The sequence below is a fragment of the Ambystoma mexicanum genome, chromosome 6p, assembly GCF_040938575.1.
Source record: "Ambystoma mexicanum isolate Mex_15411 chromosome 6p, UKY_AmexF1_1, whole genome shotgun sequence".
In the NCBI taxonomy this organism is placed as follows: Eukaryota; Metazoa; Chordata; class Amphibia; order Caudata; family Ambystomatidae; genus Ambystoma; species Ambystoma mexicanum.
The window spans coordinates 1466748889-1466769086 of record NC_090935.1 but is presented as its reverse complement, the minus strand read 5'-3'; the positions used below and the strand labels follow the sequence as shown (position 1 = coordinate 1466769086).

General features: G+C 44.8%; 1 protein-coding gene across 6 annotated transcripts in view; it reads left to right on the top strand.

Moving 5' to 3' along the window:
* The window catches only part of RUFY3 (RUN and FYVE domain containing 3), a 735957-nt gene that overhangs the window by 699023 nt on the left and 16736 nt on the right, over positions 1-20198 (top strand). The window lies entirely within an intron of this gene.

Sequence of the window (20198 nt, the reverse complement as noted above, 5' to 3'; positions counted from 1 at the left end):
TAGATGAGCTCATGAATGTCTTTTTAACTACAACATCACTTCAGTTACTGCTCTTTGAGCTCCTTCTTTGCATGTTCGCACCCATTCTTTCACTTGAACAGACTTAACCTCTGAGACATTGAGATACTTTTCAACCACTAGTTCTGGGTTCAAACTAGTATACATTTTTTGATACAAAAGACTTCTGTTTCCTAGTATAACACCCAGTCTCCTCCACTGCAATCCCTGATGTTGGTCCCGGTTCTACCAGAACTTGACCTTCAATTGAAATATGCTGTATGATATTGTCGTCATATACACAGCTACTAAGATGTTTTTGAACCAAAACGTACGCTGTCCATTTCCACATTGCGTGGTCCGCAGCCTCTGCATCATTCTTTGTTTCTCCTGCGGGTCGCCTCCTGTGGAACTTCTGTGGGATCTCTGCTGTCGAATTTACCCCCCCTCTTAGGTCCAGGGGACTACAGATCATCCAGGAGCCTCTGCCGGGAATCCTAGGTTCCAAGGGCACTGGTGAGGAAATCTGTTGGTATCTAAATTAGAAGAGAAATAGACAGATTAAGGATGAAGTACACCAAACTCATTCATTTTTTTCTTTTTGGAGTTTACCTGAAAGAAAAATGTGGATTAAGCAACGTAATATATCCCAATCCAATCGCATTTGTACTATTCATGAAGCTTTATAACAACCTGGAAATAAACACATGGTTTAAACATGAAAATATATAACAAAAGCATTTTCTTTTATGACTGGCAGGAAACAAACATGTGGGTTAAACATAAAAATATACAACCATAACATTTCCTTTTACAGTCACTTAGCATGACTATGTGAATTTAGTATCGATGTGTAACACCTATCAATCTCAGCAACTAAGAATCTGGTTCATCTAACAGTCCAATACTAATTCTACTCTTTGTTTTGTCTCATATTCACATACTTTGCGCTCATGTTTCCATACAGCTATACACGCCTGTTTTATCCCGCTTTTTACTACTTGAATTAAATACTCCATTCACACCTATTCACCTTCTACTGCAGATCCCTTCAGAGTAAATGCCATCTATTTTCCTGCTTTAACTTCAGCATAACAAATACGCATTTAAACCCCTATTGGTTTTTTCAGCATGTTCTATCCTTTTCACCTCATGTTTTGAGCGAAATAGCTTGATTTGGTTAACATGGACAAGTTTTTGCACAGCTAAATCTCCTTCCTTTACCATGATTCTGTATACCACGGGTGAGACGTTGTCCACAATTTTGTATGGGCCATGCCAGGATGCGAGAACATTTGCATTCTTTTGTTTACCTTTCCCAAAATCAAACTTAAACACATGATCACCGACTTCATAATCCCTGACAGATGTCTTTTTTTTTTATCATAGTATGATTTGGTGCTGTCAGTGGCTTTTTCCAGATTGCTCTGTGCGAACGCAAATGCATACTGCAAGTGCTGCCACAGCTCTTCCACCTATTTGTGAATTTGTGCTGCATTTACCATAACATGTTTGTTGGTCTGGTATTGCAAATGTTTTCATGCCTGTTAGAATCTCAGGTGCTGGGATGGCAGACTCAGCCTCCAGCGTTGGAGAGCAGCCAGTTATTGCCAACTGAACAACAGCTAGCCCATTTCCCATACTGTGACTGCATTCAGCTTCAATGAAAGTAATGCCCTGCTGCTCACAGGGATTGAGAACAGCTCTGTACTCGTATCATCCCCAACATTGAAGTCTCATCTTACCACCCTGCACTGGGCTTGGAGATCCTCTCCTCAATTCAGTAAATTTCCCCTTCATTTCAGCAACTTGCGTTTTTGTAATGATCAACTGATTGATCATTACAAATCTCATCTTCCATCGCTTGCAATTCCTTGGCTTTTTCACTACTACCCTTTACGAGTGTCTGAATTTCAGCAATTGCTAGGTCCCTATCTTTTCTAACACCATCCAAAACAGTTTATAAGTGCATTATCTCTTAATCACTCGCTGCAAAGTTTTTCGCTTTCTAAATCAACTGTACATTGATGTTGCCATATGTGGCTTGCAGCTGTGCATCGAGCTCTCTGGTTCAAGTTTGCTTCCATTTGTAACAGTCATTTGCGCTCTACAGCCAAATCACAATGTAATTCAGCAATCACGTCAGAGTCTTTTTCTCGCAACTTAATAAGTTTGTGTAATGAAAACCAAAGCTTGCCACATAAGCAAATGAAACAGTCAACCTCTTGTTTCCAGTCCCCTGCCCGAAAAAGCCAGGCAAGACGTGTCTGTAGAATTCTTCCTTCAGCTAAAGCTTTCCTTCTCATTTTCAGAACTAATCCTTTCCTGCCAATTTGACAATATATTGGATGACCATGTTGCAAAGGCGAATAATTTAGTTTCTGCATAATTACACAGATTAGTTTAAAAAATCTGATTATAGAGTGTCCAGCTCAGTCCCAAAACACGCCTTAAAAATGGAATGTATTCTAACCCGTCTTGGCATTATATCTACCTTCACTCTTACAGTCCTATTGATATACCAACCCCCTGGGATCGACACTGCTTTCTACACTGAATTTCCAGCACAAATGCAGGAACTGTTAGTACAATACCCTGATCTAATTACTATTGGGGATTTTAATCTGCCCATGAATTCGGCGTCTGCCAAACCTATTTCTAATTTTCTAGCACCAATGACTGACTTGGGTCTTTCCCAAGCTGTCATGGTCCCCACTCATAGCGGTGGTAACATACTTGACTTGATCTTATTTTCTCCCCTGTCTCTTATGCTAATATCACGACCCCGGTTTCTGTTGTGTGATCTGATCATTTAATGGTTCCTTTCTCTATTCCCCTAAAATGTTCTCTGACTGTGATTGAAAAACCTGCTATTTTTAAACTCAGTTGGGCGGGGGTACCCCAACCTGAGTTGATCAACTTACTACAAACTCATTGTAGCAGTGTGGAATCTTGCACCCGGACTACACTGGAAGCAGATTTTCTAACTACTGCAAATACACTGGCACCTATCAAGCTATGTAAACAGCGCAACCGCCCTTCTGAACCATGGTTTCCACAGGGTTTAAGGGAAAACAAACTTTGCTGTAGACAAGCTGAAAGAAAATGGCATTTGTTATTCCCCGGAATCTAAATCGCTCTATCGAAATATGGTTATCGCATAGCACACCGATATAATAAAGGCCAAAGTTCCTATTTTGGGCAGTCGGTTGACAGGGCTATTAATAAGCCCAAAGCCTTATTCAACTTAGTTCAATTATTGTCCACTCCCAAGACAGACCATAGCGCAGCTATTACGTCTCAGGAGCTATGCGACTTCATCTCTACCTTCTTTGTGGATAAAATTGTGACTATTCACAACAAGATAAAAACCGACTCCCAGTCAGGTACAAAGGCTCTGGCCCCTGTGATACTTCCTCCTACGACAGGGTCCTGGTCTACCTTTCCTCATTTTTCAAACACTGATGTACTTTCTACTATTCAGAAATTAAAATCAGCCTCCCTGACCAATGCCATACCCCTGGCCCTCTTGCAGACAACATCTATTGATATAATTGATTCTATTACTTCCACTGTCAATCTCTCGTTTGCGACAGGTGACATACCATGTTCCCTTAAACACACCTTGGCCATCCCTTTACTGAAAACGCCCTCACTCGACTCCGAGGTGCTGGCCAACTACCGCCCAATTTCCCTCTTGCCATTTCTGATGAAGGTTTTGGAGGCGCTGGTATCTCCTCTTCTTTCTGCATTTTTAGAATCCTCACACTTTCTTGACCCTTTTCAATCAGGTTTTTGTCCTGGTAGAGGCACCGAGTCGGTCCTGAATTCAGTCATGGACGACCTGTTGTGTATGGTTGATCAGGGTGGTTTTGGGGCATTCCTGTTATTAGATCTTTTGGATGCCCTTGACACCGTTGACCATGCTCTTATTTCCCGGCTCTCTGAGGCTGGGATTGCAGGCCAAGTGGTGCACTGGTTTACTGTGTTCCTTGCTGATCGCTCTGTCTGTGTCTCTTCCTCCTTTTCGCTCCGCTCCTGCTTTTCTATCTTGTGGAGTCCCTCAGGGATCGGCATTATCCCCTATCCTATTTATATCTATATGAGGTATCTCCTGCTCCTTATTGCGACTCATGGGTTCCGCTTCTATTCTTACGCAGATGACACCCAGATCTTGGTTCGCCTCGACCTAACTAAATCAGAAACGGCGTCTCGTCTCAAACTCTGCCTTGAGGAATTAGGTATATGGATGTCTCAGAATTGGTTGAAACTAAATGGAAGTAAAACGAAGGTCCTTGTGTGCACTTCCAGTCCGCAATGATTTTGGACGGCTGATTTTTGGCCCTCATTCCTTGGTCCTCTTCTCATACCTGTATCGTCTGTACGGAACCTCGGTGTGCGGTTCTCGGCCACACTGACCATGGATGAACAGGTCAGTGCGGTATGTAAATCCGGTCATTTTAAACTCCAGATTCTCTGGAAGGGTCTCCCTTTTATTCCGGCTGTAAACCAGGCACCGATGGTTGCGACATTGATCTTGAGTGTGTTCGATTACTGTAACTTGCTTTATCTGGCCCAACCTGCCCACCTGACGGGGCGGTTGCAATTACTTCAGAATGCCGCCGCCAGATCTATTATCCACCTTTCTTTTGGCACACACATGACTCCTCTGCTACGTCAAATGCATTGGCTTCCCGTTGCTCAGCGGAATATGTTCAAATCCATGTGCTTGGTGCACTGGGCCTTCTATGGCACTGGAGCTGAATCTTTGCAAGGCAAATTCCACCGGTACCTGCCTACTAGCGCCCTCCGTTCTCAAGGGACGTGTCAGGTGGGGGTACCTTGCTTTAGGCTCGTTTGCAAAGGTGGTCACGCGTTCTTGGCAGCGGCCTCTAAAGGGTGGAACAATCTGCCTCTTCCCCTCCGTGAGACGATCGATCATCTCACCTTCCGACGTAAGTTGAAAACCCTGCTGTTTTAATAGTGACGTCTCCTGTTGGTTTTACCGTCACTCCCTCTCTCTAGCGCCATGATGCCCTCGGGTGAACATGCGCTGGTTATGTTTCCATAACATAACAGTAAATCCAACCTACGTCATATTTGAACCCAGTGCCAGCAAGGCGATAAAGAAAAATTCAGCGCGCGGCCAGCACAATCACTGCTGCTTCCCCACGCAATGCAGTTCTTGCAGGTGGCAGTACAAAATGAACACAATTGAAAGTGCACCTAGTACAACACAATTTGACTATGCTATACAAAGCCACACCTAGCAATTGCTTTACAGACCTGCTTGCATTCTCCACCATAAATGTGTTGAATATCTTTGTGAAGATTCCTAGTTTGCCAGGAACACACGGCTAGCTAATATTTTTATACCGGGATCCTTGCTTCAAAACAAAAGCAGGATTTGATGCTGCACTATATGCACAATTTCTCTACTAAAGTTACATTGGATTGCTAGGTAATTGGCCAACATAGACTTATCATATTGCCTGCAAGAGCATGTACTTATAACATTGGGAAATTAGCTTACTATGATTTGACTCAGATAGCAGTGTTTTTTGTGTACCCTACTTTTACAGCAGGCAGTAAAATAAAATACCCTTAGCTTTGCATTGGTCTATGCATTACCACAAATAAGTAGAGCCCACAAGGAACAATCCTTTCAAGTATGTTATAAGCCCACAGTGTTCATGAAACAAAACACAGGTAGTGAACTCAGCATACCATTTTCAATGATACAAGAATGAAAGTGCACATTGTAATCTCACATTTTTCACTGGAGAGAAAGCATTTTCTATTTTCAAAACGGGGATGCGAGTATACTTCATAGCCACTTCCCTCCCCCGTGATAAAGTCTCCCTCCCCCCCCATCATAGCAACCTTCACTTACATTTTACTGTTTGGCTGGAAATGCACTGCCATCTGTGACCTTGAAAAGTAACAGCTATTTTGGCAGGATTGTAAGCTTTCAGTTTGCATGTGAAATTGGCCTCTTGGACGGGGAGAAAACATATTAAAATAGCTATACGCGTTTGTATTGTCCGTTTATTTATTTCACTTCTACCCGTCCTCAATGCCTGGAGCCTCTCTAATAATTCACTCTCCACATTATCTTTACCGAAAAGGCATGCTCACCTCATCCACTACAGGAAGTCCACTTGCCTGGCAACTGCTGTGCTCAGTTCAGCAGCTTCTCTCTCACTCCCAGAGAATCATTGCAGCCTTCCCTCACAGGCAGCTTCCCGCTCGCCCCTCCACTCTGTGGCAGCTATCGTGATTGCAACCCAGCACGGAAGCAGCCAGGCATTGGAGCGCTTCTTTTTTCATTTCTTTTTCTACTCTCACTCTTGGTCGCGCAAATCCCCCAAAAAGCCCTGCCTTTTTCTGTCTTCTTTTTAAACCCTCTCTGTGTGAACCCACTTCATGTATATACCCCTACATAACGTATATGATCGCCCTGCCCCTGGCTGTGATGTCATTGATCAACCAGACACCACCTCTGGCATTGCCAAACCTCCTGGAGACTTCCAGAAGGCTGTTGTAACACAATGGTTAACTTCAGAGTGCAGCCAGTTTTAACACAGTGATAACATAAAGGCTTGCTTCAGAGCACAGCAAGATTTAACGCAGTGGTAAACATCAGGGCTACCACCTTACCAGATTGTTGCTTTAAAATGGGAGGTGCCCTTTACCTTTAGACTGTCCTTTTCCTTTAGCCCCCCCCTTTGCCTTTCCTTTAGCCCCCCTTTGCCTTTCCTTTAGCCTTTCCTTTAGCCCCCCCTTTGCCTTTCCTTTAGCCCCCCCTTTGCCTTTCCTTTAGCCCCCCCTTTGCCTTTCCTTTAGCCCCCCCTTTGCCTTTCGTTTAGCCCCCCCCTTTGACTTTCCTTTAGCCCCCCCTTTGACTTTCCTTTAGCCCCCCCTTTGACTTTCCTTTAGCCCACCTCCTTTGACTTTCCTTTAGCCCACCTCCTTTGACTTTCCTTTAGCCCACCCCCTTTGACTTTCCTTTAGCCCACCCCCTTTGACTTTCCTTTAGCCCACCCCCTTTGACTTTCCTTTAGCCCACCTCCTTTGACTTTCCTTTAGCCCACCTCCTTTGACTTTCCTTTAGGCCACCCCCTTTGACTTTCCTTTAGGCCACCCCCTTTGACTTTCCTTTAGCCCCAGCCTTTGTCGACTGCCAAGGCATGGCTACCCCGAGGGGAGCCTCTGATGTTGGGGTGTTCTGGCCTAGATGGTGCACTGGAATAGGCAGTGGGGAGATGAGGGTCAGGTGAAATGAGCAAGGTGCTGGAGGCACCAATCAAGAAATGTTGCCAGGGGTGGAAGTGGAAAAATTGAAAATAGTCAGTAATGGCCTTACCCTCATATCAAGCAACACCAGCAGCAGGCAAATGGACTCAAGGGAGTACGATGAACAGAGATATATCCTCTGATATGGCAATTAAGCACATGTGAATTAAGTGAGATTACACAGAATTGATGCAGCCTCTGAAGCTGCACTAGAGATTTGATGACAGCACCTGCATGGATTGTTTTGGATATCAAAATACATTTCCAGACCCATTTAAATCTCTTCCCGTGATTTTAGTTAAAATTCAAGCCACATTACTACGTCCTGTGATGCCATTGCTGTTAAGGGTTGTGTGACTTTATTTCAGGATGGGTTGTCTTTGAATTTGCATCACCTGCCCAATAGGTTTTCTTGGTTCATGGTATGGCCCCAAGTTGCAAAAGTCTGGCCAAGTTCCCTTTGTGAATATCTGCACATAAAGGTCGGCCATGCCTGCTTCATATGAAAATCCAGAGCATTTTCTAAAACCTTTGGCAGTGACATTTCTACAGGCCAACAGGAATGTGAAAACAAAATACTCCTCCTTTGATATGGCATCTTTATACACCTTAACAGGGAGCGATTTCAGCCTTAAAAGGCTCTAGAAAAGAGAGAAGCCACATCCGGTTCCCAACTAATTTATTTTCTAGTGTGTTCTATAGTCAATGTCTTCGGTCACAAAGATTTTTTCATCCAAATTAAGGGCATGGCCAAGGAGCCAGTGTTTGCCCCCAATATGGCAAATCGTTGTGTGGCTACTTTTGAGGGAAGTAGTATTTTTTATACTAATGACCCAATTCAAACCAATAGTCGCATATGGAAACCATTTATTAAAGATATTTTGTATGCTATGGAAAGGCTCTGAACAAGATATCCTGCCCTTCACGCGGAGTTGAATGCTACAAATCCAAGTGTTAGAAATGTGTTTCCTAAGGCAGAAAGAATGATTAACATGTTTCAACATAAATAACTCCTGAAAATCGAAACGCCCCATTACGAGGCAATTTTCCCTTTTGGTAACCATGCAGGTAAAGGAAAACATGAGAGAAAATCTGATCACTTTATGGAAAACGATTTGGCAAAGAAGATGGTTCTACAAAGAATACTCTAAAAGCTAGTGTGCAGACATCCACCCCTCAACTGCTGGAAAGGTTATCCATAGACTTGGCACTACATTCCCAGTGCTATGAGCATCATGTAAGTTCCATTGCATTTAGCTTTAATTGCACTTAACATTGGACAAAAATGCCGACAACTGTACTTGGTCCAGGAATGTCACAGAATGAATCTGACAAAACCGTGTATGTTATCATCTTTAGTAAACACAGTTCTGCAATTGTCAAGTTTATTTTAGAAAATTATCAAATAGATTTTGAATCGAATCTGCAACAAAACCTATTTTTTTTTTAGAAAAAGCCTGAAAGACATGTTGGTTCATTCAGAACATGGAAGGAACTACCCCTTCATCAGTGATCCATGTCAAGCTTCCGTTGAGCAGAAGCAGCTTCCTTCCTCTGTGCACCTTTCATCCTGGGCACCGGTTCTAAACACCAGTAGTTTTCTGTACCACTGACCTATCTCTGCTTTTGCATGCACTTTTGGGGGTACTCCATAACCCACAACACTCATCTGGCAATGAACCCTCCACTTCTGTCCCCAAAATTCCGTTTCCAGCTCGTTGCATGCTCTTAGTACCTCCTGCTGGCATGTTCTCCTGCATTGCTCGCGTCATGCGACCCTCCACCATGATGCCCTGCAGCAGATGTTCCTCCAGCCATTGTTACTAGCGTCTTTGTGTGCAGGTTTTAATCTGCTGTCTTTATTGCTCAGTATGCCCAATACAATCTCAATCACAGCAATTTCGTGACTGCATGAAATTAGAGGACAACTGCCCCTGTGGTAGATGTGTGGCATGTTTGTGTACAAACAGATATAGAACTATTTTGATATGACACCCATACAAAGGAAAGTGAACTGTTTGATTGTCGGACAAATAATTTAATTCATTACATAAATACCCTTGCCAAAAATTGTAAATGTGCACAGCTTTTGAATCCATAAACAAGAGGTCACAACAAATGATGACAGGCCCACATGGTTGCACAATTTGAGCTAGCACAGCACCAGGACACCAATTTTGAATTGCCGGTCTTAGGAATTATAAAGCCTAGTGGGGTGGGCACTAGCATGCTTCAGAGAAGAGCCATTCTGCAGTATTGGATCTTTCACAGATTCACATGCTGTTTAATATCCCTGTCAGGATGGGAATCCTCAGTAATGGTCAGTTTCAGTGAAAAACAAAAACTGCACTTACTTTAGTGTTCTATTACTCATTTTGGGCAATTTAGCCAATAGGCAGTGCCTACCGTGGCTCCACCCCAGGAGGCCATCTTCACTTTCTTTACAGCATATTCAGAGTTGGGACGCCTCTCCACAGTTCTCACTTTACAATGATTTTCCAAACAAACCTATCCAAAGCCACAAAATGTATATTCTTCTGCAACTGTGGGGCTCTGGGGATGTTTATGCTCTTTGTGTACTTCTCTGGAGGGGATCACAAGTAAGCTCGGTTTCCTCAGGATAGAGTTCACTGAGGAGTTGTCTTTCTTCGCCCTACCATAGCTGGAGTCAAGAATAAAAGCCTTTTTAAAACCTGCTCTACATGCAGGCTGAAGAACATTTAAGTTGAAGACAGGCCTGGTGAATAGCTCTGCTGCGGTATCCTGACCACAACCTAAACTCGATTTGTCAGTCCTTAAGGACGGGCACAAAAGGCTAGTTATCTGGCTTGATGAAGGCACTATAGCCTCAGACACTGTTTCGGGTAGTAACTTCACTGCGTCCTGGTCGACAAAGACTGAACCACTTCTTCTAAACGGTTTAGCTCACATTAAGAGGGCACCAAAGTTAAAAGGGTGAAGAGGGATAATTCAAGAGTTCAGAAGGGTCTTGATAAGACTTCTGCCTCCTTATTAGAACTGAAAAACTCATCCACAGGCCCATTCAAGTCTATTATCCCATCGACAAGTAAGTCTTCATCCATGAAGTCCTCCAAGAAGCCATCCACGGCACCTTCAAAGATATCCTCAGCCACATTCTCCAAGGTCACATCGGAGGGCCACCCTGTCAATGGCCTAATTGAAGACTACTTCATTCACAACTCCATGACTGATCCTGCAGACGCTCTTGCCGACTACCAACCCATCGACCACTGTTCTAGCTATACATCCATCATAGACGCACCCAACTCTGGGGAGACTAAAACCCATTTTTATGCTGCAACCTTATGTCCCTCCTTCTGTTGCTTCTCCAGATGCTGTCCTGTAAGGCATCATTAATACTTATGTTGAATGCCAAGACATCTTCCCTCAGGACGACTATTATCTACTAGGGGCACAACCATTGCAAATGCTGCCCTTCTGATGCATTTGAAATTGCGACCAATGGAACACCCTGGCCCTGCCTGCCAATGCAATTGCCTGGTCCCTCTCAGCTAATCGAAGCAGCCAATGCTGTTCCCTCAGCATGTTATTTCTCCATGGACATTCTGAGATTTGGTGTCTGAACTTAACACTAGGATTCCTAGGGTCTCTCTGAGGGCTGACTCTACATTGCCAAAGCCTTCCAAGCCACAGCCTCCTGCTCCTACTAGGTGCCATATCAGACTGCCTTTGGCTGAAGTGCATTCGTATCCACACCAAGTCAATACCTCCTTGGATTTTGACTCCCAGGGCGACATACACTAGGCTACGGCTCCATCCATACTTCATATTCCGATGAATTGGGTGACCTGGTGCCAGCTGACTTGGAACATGGAAAAACATACTCTATAGTATTCATTCCCCGAGAAAATCTATCCTTTTCGTACCACCATAGCAAAAACTAGAACAATGTTTGATCTCTTGTCTACTGAGAAATGGAAAGATGGTTTCATGTACTAGCATCGAAAGATCATGGATGACCATGAATGTCTGTTGACAGCTTAGAAGATGTTTGGGAGGATGGCCTAGTATCCATGAAGAATCCTTTTACGGCTTCAGCAAAGAATGAAGATTCAACAAAAAATACAGGGTTCATGACAATGCCCCATAAACCTCAGACGCTGCTGCACCCTGACTGTTCTCAGCAGCTGCACATGAGCAGTTTTCAAATAGTTTGCCCTGTGCCATTCCACAAGGAAGGCGGATGGCTCAATGCTTTCGACAAGTGAATCATCTGCACTGCTTCCAAGTTCATTAAAGCAGCTAACTCAGCCATCCTCGCAAGATATGATCGGGCGCGTTGGTTCAAAATTGCCCCCATCTTAACTTCCTTCCTGATGATAAAAAACTATAAGCCTGATGCTCTACTCGGGGAAGGAGAATCTGCTTCAGATCACTGCTTCAGATCACGCTATCTCTGTGGCCGTAGACCTTACTGGCTCAATGGTGTAGTTCTCCACCACCAGGGTTGGTTAAAATCCATTAACTTTAGGCCTGATATCCAAGCCAAATTCATCGCCATTCCATTTGACGGTGAGGACATTTTTGAAGAAAAAGAAATCAAAACTGACACGACACAGCCAGCTCCCTCAGTACTCCACAGAAATGGCGCTTTTTCAATCCTTTCATTCTAAACGGAACTGCTCACAGCCTGGCATGCATTGCCACTCCTCATACAGCTCGCACACATAAAGCAGCTGCATATACCTCAGAGGTTTAATACAAGGCTCTATCACAGTCATACCAAGGAAGCCACAGATGAGGAACATCTCAAACCCAAAGGCCAAGCCATTAAACAAGCTTAAGTACTGTGTGCCCGCGCGCCCCCATTTTGTCACCCCAGGGTGCCTATCCACATTGATGCAAGGAAATCGCATCAAACAAATGCGTGCTTTCCTTACTGGCACACAGCACCACCTTAAAATTCATCAAGGCTGCCTACAACCTCTCCCCCACCCCCCTCAACCTCCCTGCCTTCCCCTCTTTTCTGGTAGTCTTGAAGTACCTGCCTGAGCTTTGAAAAGAGATTAAAGGACTGCTGTCAAAGATGGTCCCTCGGTCCCAAAGAAATCAAGGTGTCTATTCCCACTGTTTTCTCGTCCAAAAGAAGACAAGAGAGTGGCAGCCTATCTTAAACCTCAGATACCTTAACAAGTTTACACATCCCTATGCACCGTCGGCACTATACGTTTTTTGCGTTTCATAGTGGCAGGCAACAACTTCCCATTCAAATGTCTCCCATTCAGCCTTGAAGTCGGACCCAAGAATTTTTACAAAATGCCTTGCACCACCTCCGAAACCATGACTCCACATCTACCCAAATGTAAACTCTTGGTCATTCAGGCTCCACTCTTGACCAAGGCCTCGGACACACTGCAAATGTCGAGAATTTCTTAAAATCATTGCGCTTCTCTTGAATTAAAAGGGGCGTACACAACTCCATCGCAATGTATGATGTACCTGGGAGATGCCTAAAATACTGCTACCTCAACAGCAGCCCTGCCGAATGACCAATTATGTACTATGTCTGCCACCATTTAGACTCTGCTCACAGTGAGGCAGCAGGTTTCCAAAGCAATCGAGTACCTCTTGGGCATGCTGTCGTCCTGCATTGAACAAGAACTGCAAACTTCAAATGCGTCCCCTACAGGAGTTTCTAGTCACCCATTGGAGCCAAGTCTTTGGGCATTGCAACGGCAAGCTCCTCTAGCATGCAAATGCTTTCCACAAAGCTCTCCTTTGGTGGCAAAACACTTAAGGTAGCAGGCGCCCCTCTCTCGAAAGAACATGGCATTATAACCTGTTCTGTGGTTTTTACCCACTGTGAGAGTCCGCAGTCATCGCTTTTAGCTCACTACTTTTCACAAAGGAGTAATATCCATTTGCAGATCAGTCTTCATCCCGCCCACAAGGGCAGTCCAGCACCGAAAAATGCCAGGAAAACCTCCTTTGAACAAGAGTACCAACAGCAACCCCATACACGTGTTTCAGCCTTGTTGGGCCTCATCAGTGAGGTGGAGCTGTGCCTCTCTGAACACAGTGAGCAAGGGGTCCACGTCTGGGTTCCCCCAGGTAACTTAGGGTGACCGACCCCAAGTTCCTTACAAATATGCAAAAAAGGTAGCAGGCACCCCTCTCTGGAAAGGTGATGGTAACAGATGCTTCCACGGACGGCACGGGGAGCCCACATGGGGTGTCTTAATGCTAGAGGGCTCTTGTAATCACAGGAGAAGACACTACAGATAAATGTACTTGAACTCTGGGAGGTACAAGTCTTTCCTGACACAGATGCAGGGAAAACAGTTTGAATAGTCATGGACAACACTACCACGATGTTCTATATCACAAAACAAGGAGGCACCATGTCACAAATCCTATCGGCGAAGCACAAATGCTGTGGAAATTTTCTAAGTAGCCTACTCCCTCATCAGGGAACTCTGGTTCTGAGAATTAATCTTCCAAACATGGGGAAACCGGATATACAGCTTTTTGTCACACAAGCCAACTCCAAGTACGAATCGTTTGCAAGCAGATTGCCTCAACCATCAAGCCAGGGAGATGTCTTCACATTCCCCCTGACACAAGTTCCTTTATGCCTCCCTCCCCCCGATACCGCTCATCTCGAGAGTCCTTCAACTCAAACGGTAGCCTTGCAGACTGATCCTTATAGCCATGGCATTGCCGAGACACCACTGGTTCTCGGAGCCTCTAGCGCTTGCCCGGACTCAACCCATTGCAGGTTCTTCACCACAACTGAGCTTCTCTCAACCTAAAGGCCTGGCTCTTTCATCCCTAGAGTTTTGTCACATAGTCAGGACTCACGATGGCAGAGAGGTTTTATCAAGGGCACCCTCCACAATCTCCTGCTACACAACATGGTGGAAGAGGTTCAGAGTCTGGTATGCTACCAACAAGGTTGATCGCCTAAGTTTCCGGCCTTAGCAAGCTCTACCATACTTGTTATCCCTAGTGAAAATTGGATTCTGTTTTTCATCCATTCAGGTGCACTTGGAAGCAATGTCTTGCTACACACTACTTCCTTGATGTTATCACCATGGTCTCCTATCCTTATCAAAGAATTCATGAATGGCTCATGAAGACTTTTTCTCCAGTGCGCAAACCGGCCCTTCTTGGGAATTGACAATGTTTTCACCAGGCTAATGCAAAGCACATTTGAGCCTATGAACAAGGTGGACATAAAATGTGTCTCCTGAAGGAGAGAGTTTCTTGTGGATATCCCCTCTGAGGAGAGGGAGCGAGATTTAAGCCTTATCTGGATGTTTTGAGGATGCTCAAATACAATATCGACTGCACCAGTTCTTTTTGTAAGTCTTCTGAGGTGTTAATTGCCTAAGGACCCAAAGGTACCCACAAGGGCACGTGTAAAGCCTCCATCTCCAGATGGCTGTCAACATGCATTGCCTTGTGCCATAGCCAAGTCAAAAGACTGCTGCCTGGGTGGCCAGAAGTGCATTAGACGAGCTACTTCCTCTACTATAGCTCTCTTGCCTGGACTGCCACTGCGGGACATTTGCAAGGCTGCAACATGGCAGTGTCTGCATACGTTTACCAAATTCTATTGTATCGACAATAGCTCAGTGTGATGCTGGAAATGCATCGGAGGGACAGGGCCTCCATATCCTTGTCCTTTACTGCTTTTTATCGTGTGTTCTGCCGTGTTTTCCGCGCAGGAGTTCATGTGGGACTCCTGGCAGTGCAGCTCTCTCTCTTTTGGTTTGGTGAACAGACCAATGGGATACCCTTATGGCACCCATGGGTAGGGGTGCAACCCTGTGCCCCTAGTGTATGTTTTTGGGGACCTGTGTGTGACCCACAGAGCAGGGTACGGGCTGGTGGCAGCCCCGTGCTGAAATGACTGGTGCCCTGAGCGTCCTCCATTTTGGGATGCCCGGCCCTATCATTGTAATCGGTAGATTCTCGATGGAGACAAAATGGCCCCCATGGCCTCTTGCCTTCCATCACCTGTTACCTTGATCTTCCCAAAGTCCCAGGAAGCCCTGCCTCTGTCCCTTCCCCCTGACTGGCTGTTGTGGGGAAGTTCCATATATGGTAGTGTGGGGAAGTGCCGACCAGACTGGCTGGAGCCTTCTCAACGACCGTATGTTGTGGGTACGCCTGTGGGTGGGACCTGGGTGAATGGCGTGTGTGACGATTATGCATTCTATGTTGTGGCTGTCTAGTATCTGATGGTTGAGACAGCCCTGCCCGAAACCGGTATGAATGCAGCTTGGAGTGTTGAATGGCTCGGTACTTGTCCCAATACACATAACTTGTTGTGAGTGTCTGGAGAGAAGTGAATGGCCTGAATGCCCCGTGTGCCTGATTGGCTGCCTGCCTGCATGAATGACCGTAGTCGTGATTGGATGCTTGAGTGTGACCCAGCGGAATGAATGGGAGATCAACAGTATATCTGGGGACCTCTCACTGCTAGGAATAATGTTCAGAAGCTGAAGTCCACTACGACGAGTAACTGGAGTAACTGAAGCTTGATCCTGAAGCCCTACTGGACGAGAAGAATTGCTGTTGCTCTCCTTCACAATCTGAAAGCTGCTTTGCTTCAAGAACTGACCCAGAGAGGACCTGGTAAGGCGCCCTCTTCCCGAGCTACGAGGGACCATCGTGCACAGCTGATCTTTGCCTAAGCTCCCTGGTAGACAGACCTTCGACAGGCTGCCGACCCGATACGGGGACTGCTGCGGAACTCCAAGGAGAAGCGCCCGGACTGTTGTCCGCCATTGTCGACGACCGCCGTCTCCGACTGGAGCCGCCGTGCTCCCGTTGCCTAAGAACTTTGTTGATCCAAGGACGCTCTCGTCCGCATCGTCGCTGCTGTATCCTGCTGGAGAAGGCCTGACCGTCGACGCGCCGAGGAGCATCCACAGGTGGGTTTCCCGCCACCCAAAGACCACAGACGCCGACGACTCGACGCCCTTGCTGGGCCACAGTTCAACTCTTTGCGGGCGAGAACTATCGACGCCGAGGAGCCCCGCACGCCTCTTCCTGGCAGGACGTTCGCTTCCCCGTCAATGAGCACCGCTAGGAACGACACGGCCACTTCACCGTCATAGCTCGGCCTGTTCTCCGTCGGACGTTCGATCCGTGACTCCTGCCTGAGAGGGAGGACACTCAAGAAGGGTTGTCGATTTCCCCGACGAGGAACGCTACAACGCCAAGGTACTTTGGGGTTGCAGAACAATTGAAAGTCTAGTGTGAACATTATATAGACTGGGCTTGTATCTTTCTTTTACAGGTTGCCCAGGTTGGGGGGGGGGGGGGGATCTCCACACAGAACTGTGTCCAAGTAGACTGGGCCAGTATTCTTCCAATTGCTCAATCAGCTTGCTTTCCTTCCTCTCTCTACTGCTGGTTTCCTCTTTATTTTGATCTGGGTGTCATTCTGACCGTATGCACTTTAATGAGATCTAATAACGTTAGTGGTACCACTTTAGAACTGTACATATTTACCATTGTTGATTTTCGGAGTACAAAGTGAGTTATCGTGTATATGACCTTGAATATTAATTATCTAAAGACTGTGTTTTAACCGATACAGTGTGTGGACATTTCTTTGTGGGTGCTTGGGGACTACACTGTACTTAAGAACCAGCTTGCATCACCTCCTGAGAAGCTAGGCCCTGATTCCTCGACCAAGTACCAATGATAAAGAATCTTGGCAGGGGTCTCTGTGTCTCCCCTCTACCATATAGAGAGCCGAAGTACAGACCCCCCCCCCCTCCGGTCTTTACACTCAGCAGAGGAGTTCAGAGGGGGCGGGCATTCCTTTTCGAAGCCTGTCCTCCTGAGGTGAGATACAATTACTCCTCTCCATTTGTTAACGTGTAAACGTACTGCTTTGTAATATATTCACTGGCATGTGAATCTATGAAAGATCCAATGCTGGAGAAAGGAATACATTACTAGCTTGTATCTCCAGTTCTCCAGCGTTGGTAACTTTCATAGATTCACATGCGACACCCTCCCACCTACCCCGAAAGAGGCTAAGTTTTGCACTGTTCATTAAAAAGAATCTGACCATAGCCTCCAGTGGTTGAGCTAAAGAAGGCACTGCCTAAAGGGTAGATTACCCAAAATGATTCTAATAGAATACTAAAATGAGTGCAGTTTCTTATTTTTCATGAACACTGCTTTATTATTACTGATCATCCCCAGCCTTAACATGAGTAATTGTCAACAGAATGTGACTATGAAAGATATCCCTTAGGGATACTTTAGCTTAGAACATGTACTGCATGACTTAATGAGGTTGTGCAGTGGTCTGCATTACTAAATAACTAGGTATAGTACACATTATTGTACTGGGATATATTTGGATAGGTTGAATAGTTAGCCATTTCATATGGTGGTGTCCTCAGTAGTATCGCGTTGAAATATCGCCTTCAATGCATGCTTTCATTGGTTTCATCATTAGTTAACTGTGCAACTATATTTGTACATTTAATTCAACTTTTCATAAATAGCCAACTAGTGGCCATGACCTACAGAACCAACAATAGAGGTGGCCACCACTCTGGCTTAGTGCAACCATTTTGACTTTCAAGATGGCAATAAAGTTGGCACAGGTGGTAGTCTAGAGGTGATGATATGCACCATCCTAAATAGACAAGATGGTATTTGCCATATTTTCGCACATGTAGAAGGAGGTGGGTATATCCCCAAAGCCAGAAACGAAAGTGGGTTTTGCTGAGGTTGAATGCCAAATATTGTTGAGATTTCAAAGCAGAGGTTATGTTTGGCTCAACATTTATAAGCAATGCATCTAAAATATGCTTTGTTGGTTTTTCTTTAAGAATACCTTTCATTGTAAGAAGCCCAAACTGCCTATACAATACATGAAAATTGGCCTGCACTGGTTTGTGCAGAAACATAAAAAGTTGAAGGATCAGTAATACAAATTTGCTGGAGTGATTGTTTACTAACAAGGTCGTCTACATGTTGACATGTTGTAGAGGACTGCAGACTTTTCTTTCCTCCTGTAAGTGAATTGATCTTGAAACTTGCTGCATTAGGGCAGACAATTAACAACAATGAAACCAGGAAAGTAAAGGAAATAATCCATGTTCCGATATGTAGATGGGGCTGCTGTGAGCCCTGGCTGAATATAAGGGTCAGGGCAAAGATCGCACAATCCCATGAAAAGTGTGTTAGCCAAAGTAGTTTTCTTCAAACCGTCAACCCTCCAAATAATCTAGGCTTAGGACCCTGTAGCAAATCCAGATAAACCTCGGAATTACCTAACCCTAGAAGTATCTTGCTCTGGACATCGTGATACCTCCTACTAAGGAAACAAATCCCCTGCTAAAAAAGTTAAACAGATAGTTCAATGATTAACTTATTACTCAAAGGGAACAAAATATATAGAGAAAGAATTGAGAATAAAACACTTAACACATTACTGGATAACATCAGAGCTAAAAGCTAGCACAACATGATTGCAAGGAAAAAAACATTTTTTTTAAAAACATGTGGCTTTTGCATTTAACAGTAACGATTGTGTTTTCCACCATTATCAGGGAACTTGGCTCACATCCTCCACCTTCGGCGGCCCAACACTTCGCAAACAAAATGACTAACATCTTTTCAGACAAAATACCAAATATTAAATCATCAAAGTCAAACAGAACCAAAAACACCTTCTCAGAACCACACCCTCCTGACCACCCTTAATGCTTTTAACAGTGCTCCGAAGAGCAAATAGTTAAACTCGTTAAATCCTGCCCTTCAACTTAATCAAAGACTGCATTCCTACCCATTCCTACCCAACCCATATCCATGGTGAGAATCAACACGACTTCTGCATGCTATCGCCTGCATTTAAACAGCCTAAGGCTAACCATATCCTAACGAAACCACCTGATGGTTCTATGAATCTTTAAAACTTTCTCCCAATCCCAAGTATTCAGTTTCATTGCTAAAACCCTAAAAACTAATCTCAAACCAATTTACAGTATAGCGAATCTTGGTGCTTCAGTCCTGTTAGAAGCACAGAAACTGCTCTCATCTCTGAGAAGGATGAGGTCTACGGAAAGGAATGTCCCTTCAGTACTGATGCCTCTGGAGTGGTCAGCTTTATGATACTGTGGACCACCCAATTCTGCTAGACAGGCTCCAAGCTAGCATGGGCATTGAGGATTCCGCTCTCTGTTGCTTAGACACCTTGACTGCCTTGCCAAAGATGAGCAAGTTTAGAGGCGCTCCATCTAACTGCAGAATAAGAGTCCCTCTCCCACAGGGTTCAACCCTCTTTCTCCTCCAGATTTACTCAAGACAACACACAAATAACCTTTAGTCTTCTGAAAGTGACCAAAACTATGAATAACATTTCAGACTTCCTAGTGGCATTGTATTTGACCAACCTCTGTAAAAATCGAAACAAAACAGAATTTCCCTTTTTTCAGTTTTCAGTTGTACACCGCCATCATACTCTAATGGCCGCATACCATTGGCTGCTGCCCACCTTCATCCAAGGAAGGTAAAAACCTAGGCAACATTTTTGATTCTTGTATGCCTTCCATCTCCCATATCAATGATGTAGTCAGCAAGGTCCACGTACAGCTACGTGCGCTCAGGAAAATGTCCCTGTTCTTCAAAATAACACAAGAAATCGACCTGACCAGTGCTTTGGCTGTTTCAAAGTTCATTACTGTAAGAGCATATACATAGGTCTAAATACATTTGAAGTTATTCCTGGAACTTGGTGCAATCAGCTCTATCACACCAGGCTTTGAGGCAGTACCATAGCTTCATGTAGTTCTTTGCATTCAACTCAGTCCACTGTAGGACCTATCCTATCATAATCTCTTTAACAAAGGGCCCAATTACATCTTTGCCTTGCACCGTTAGCC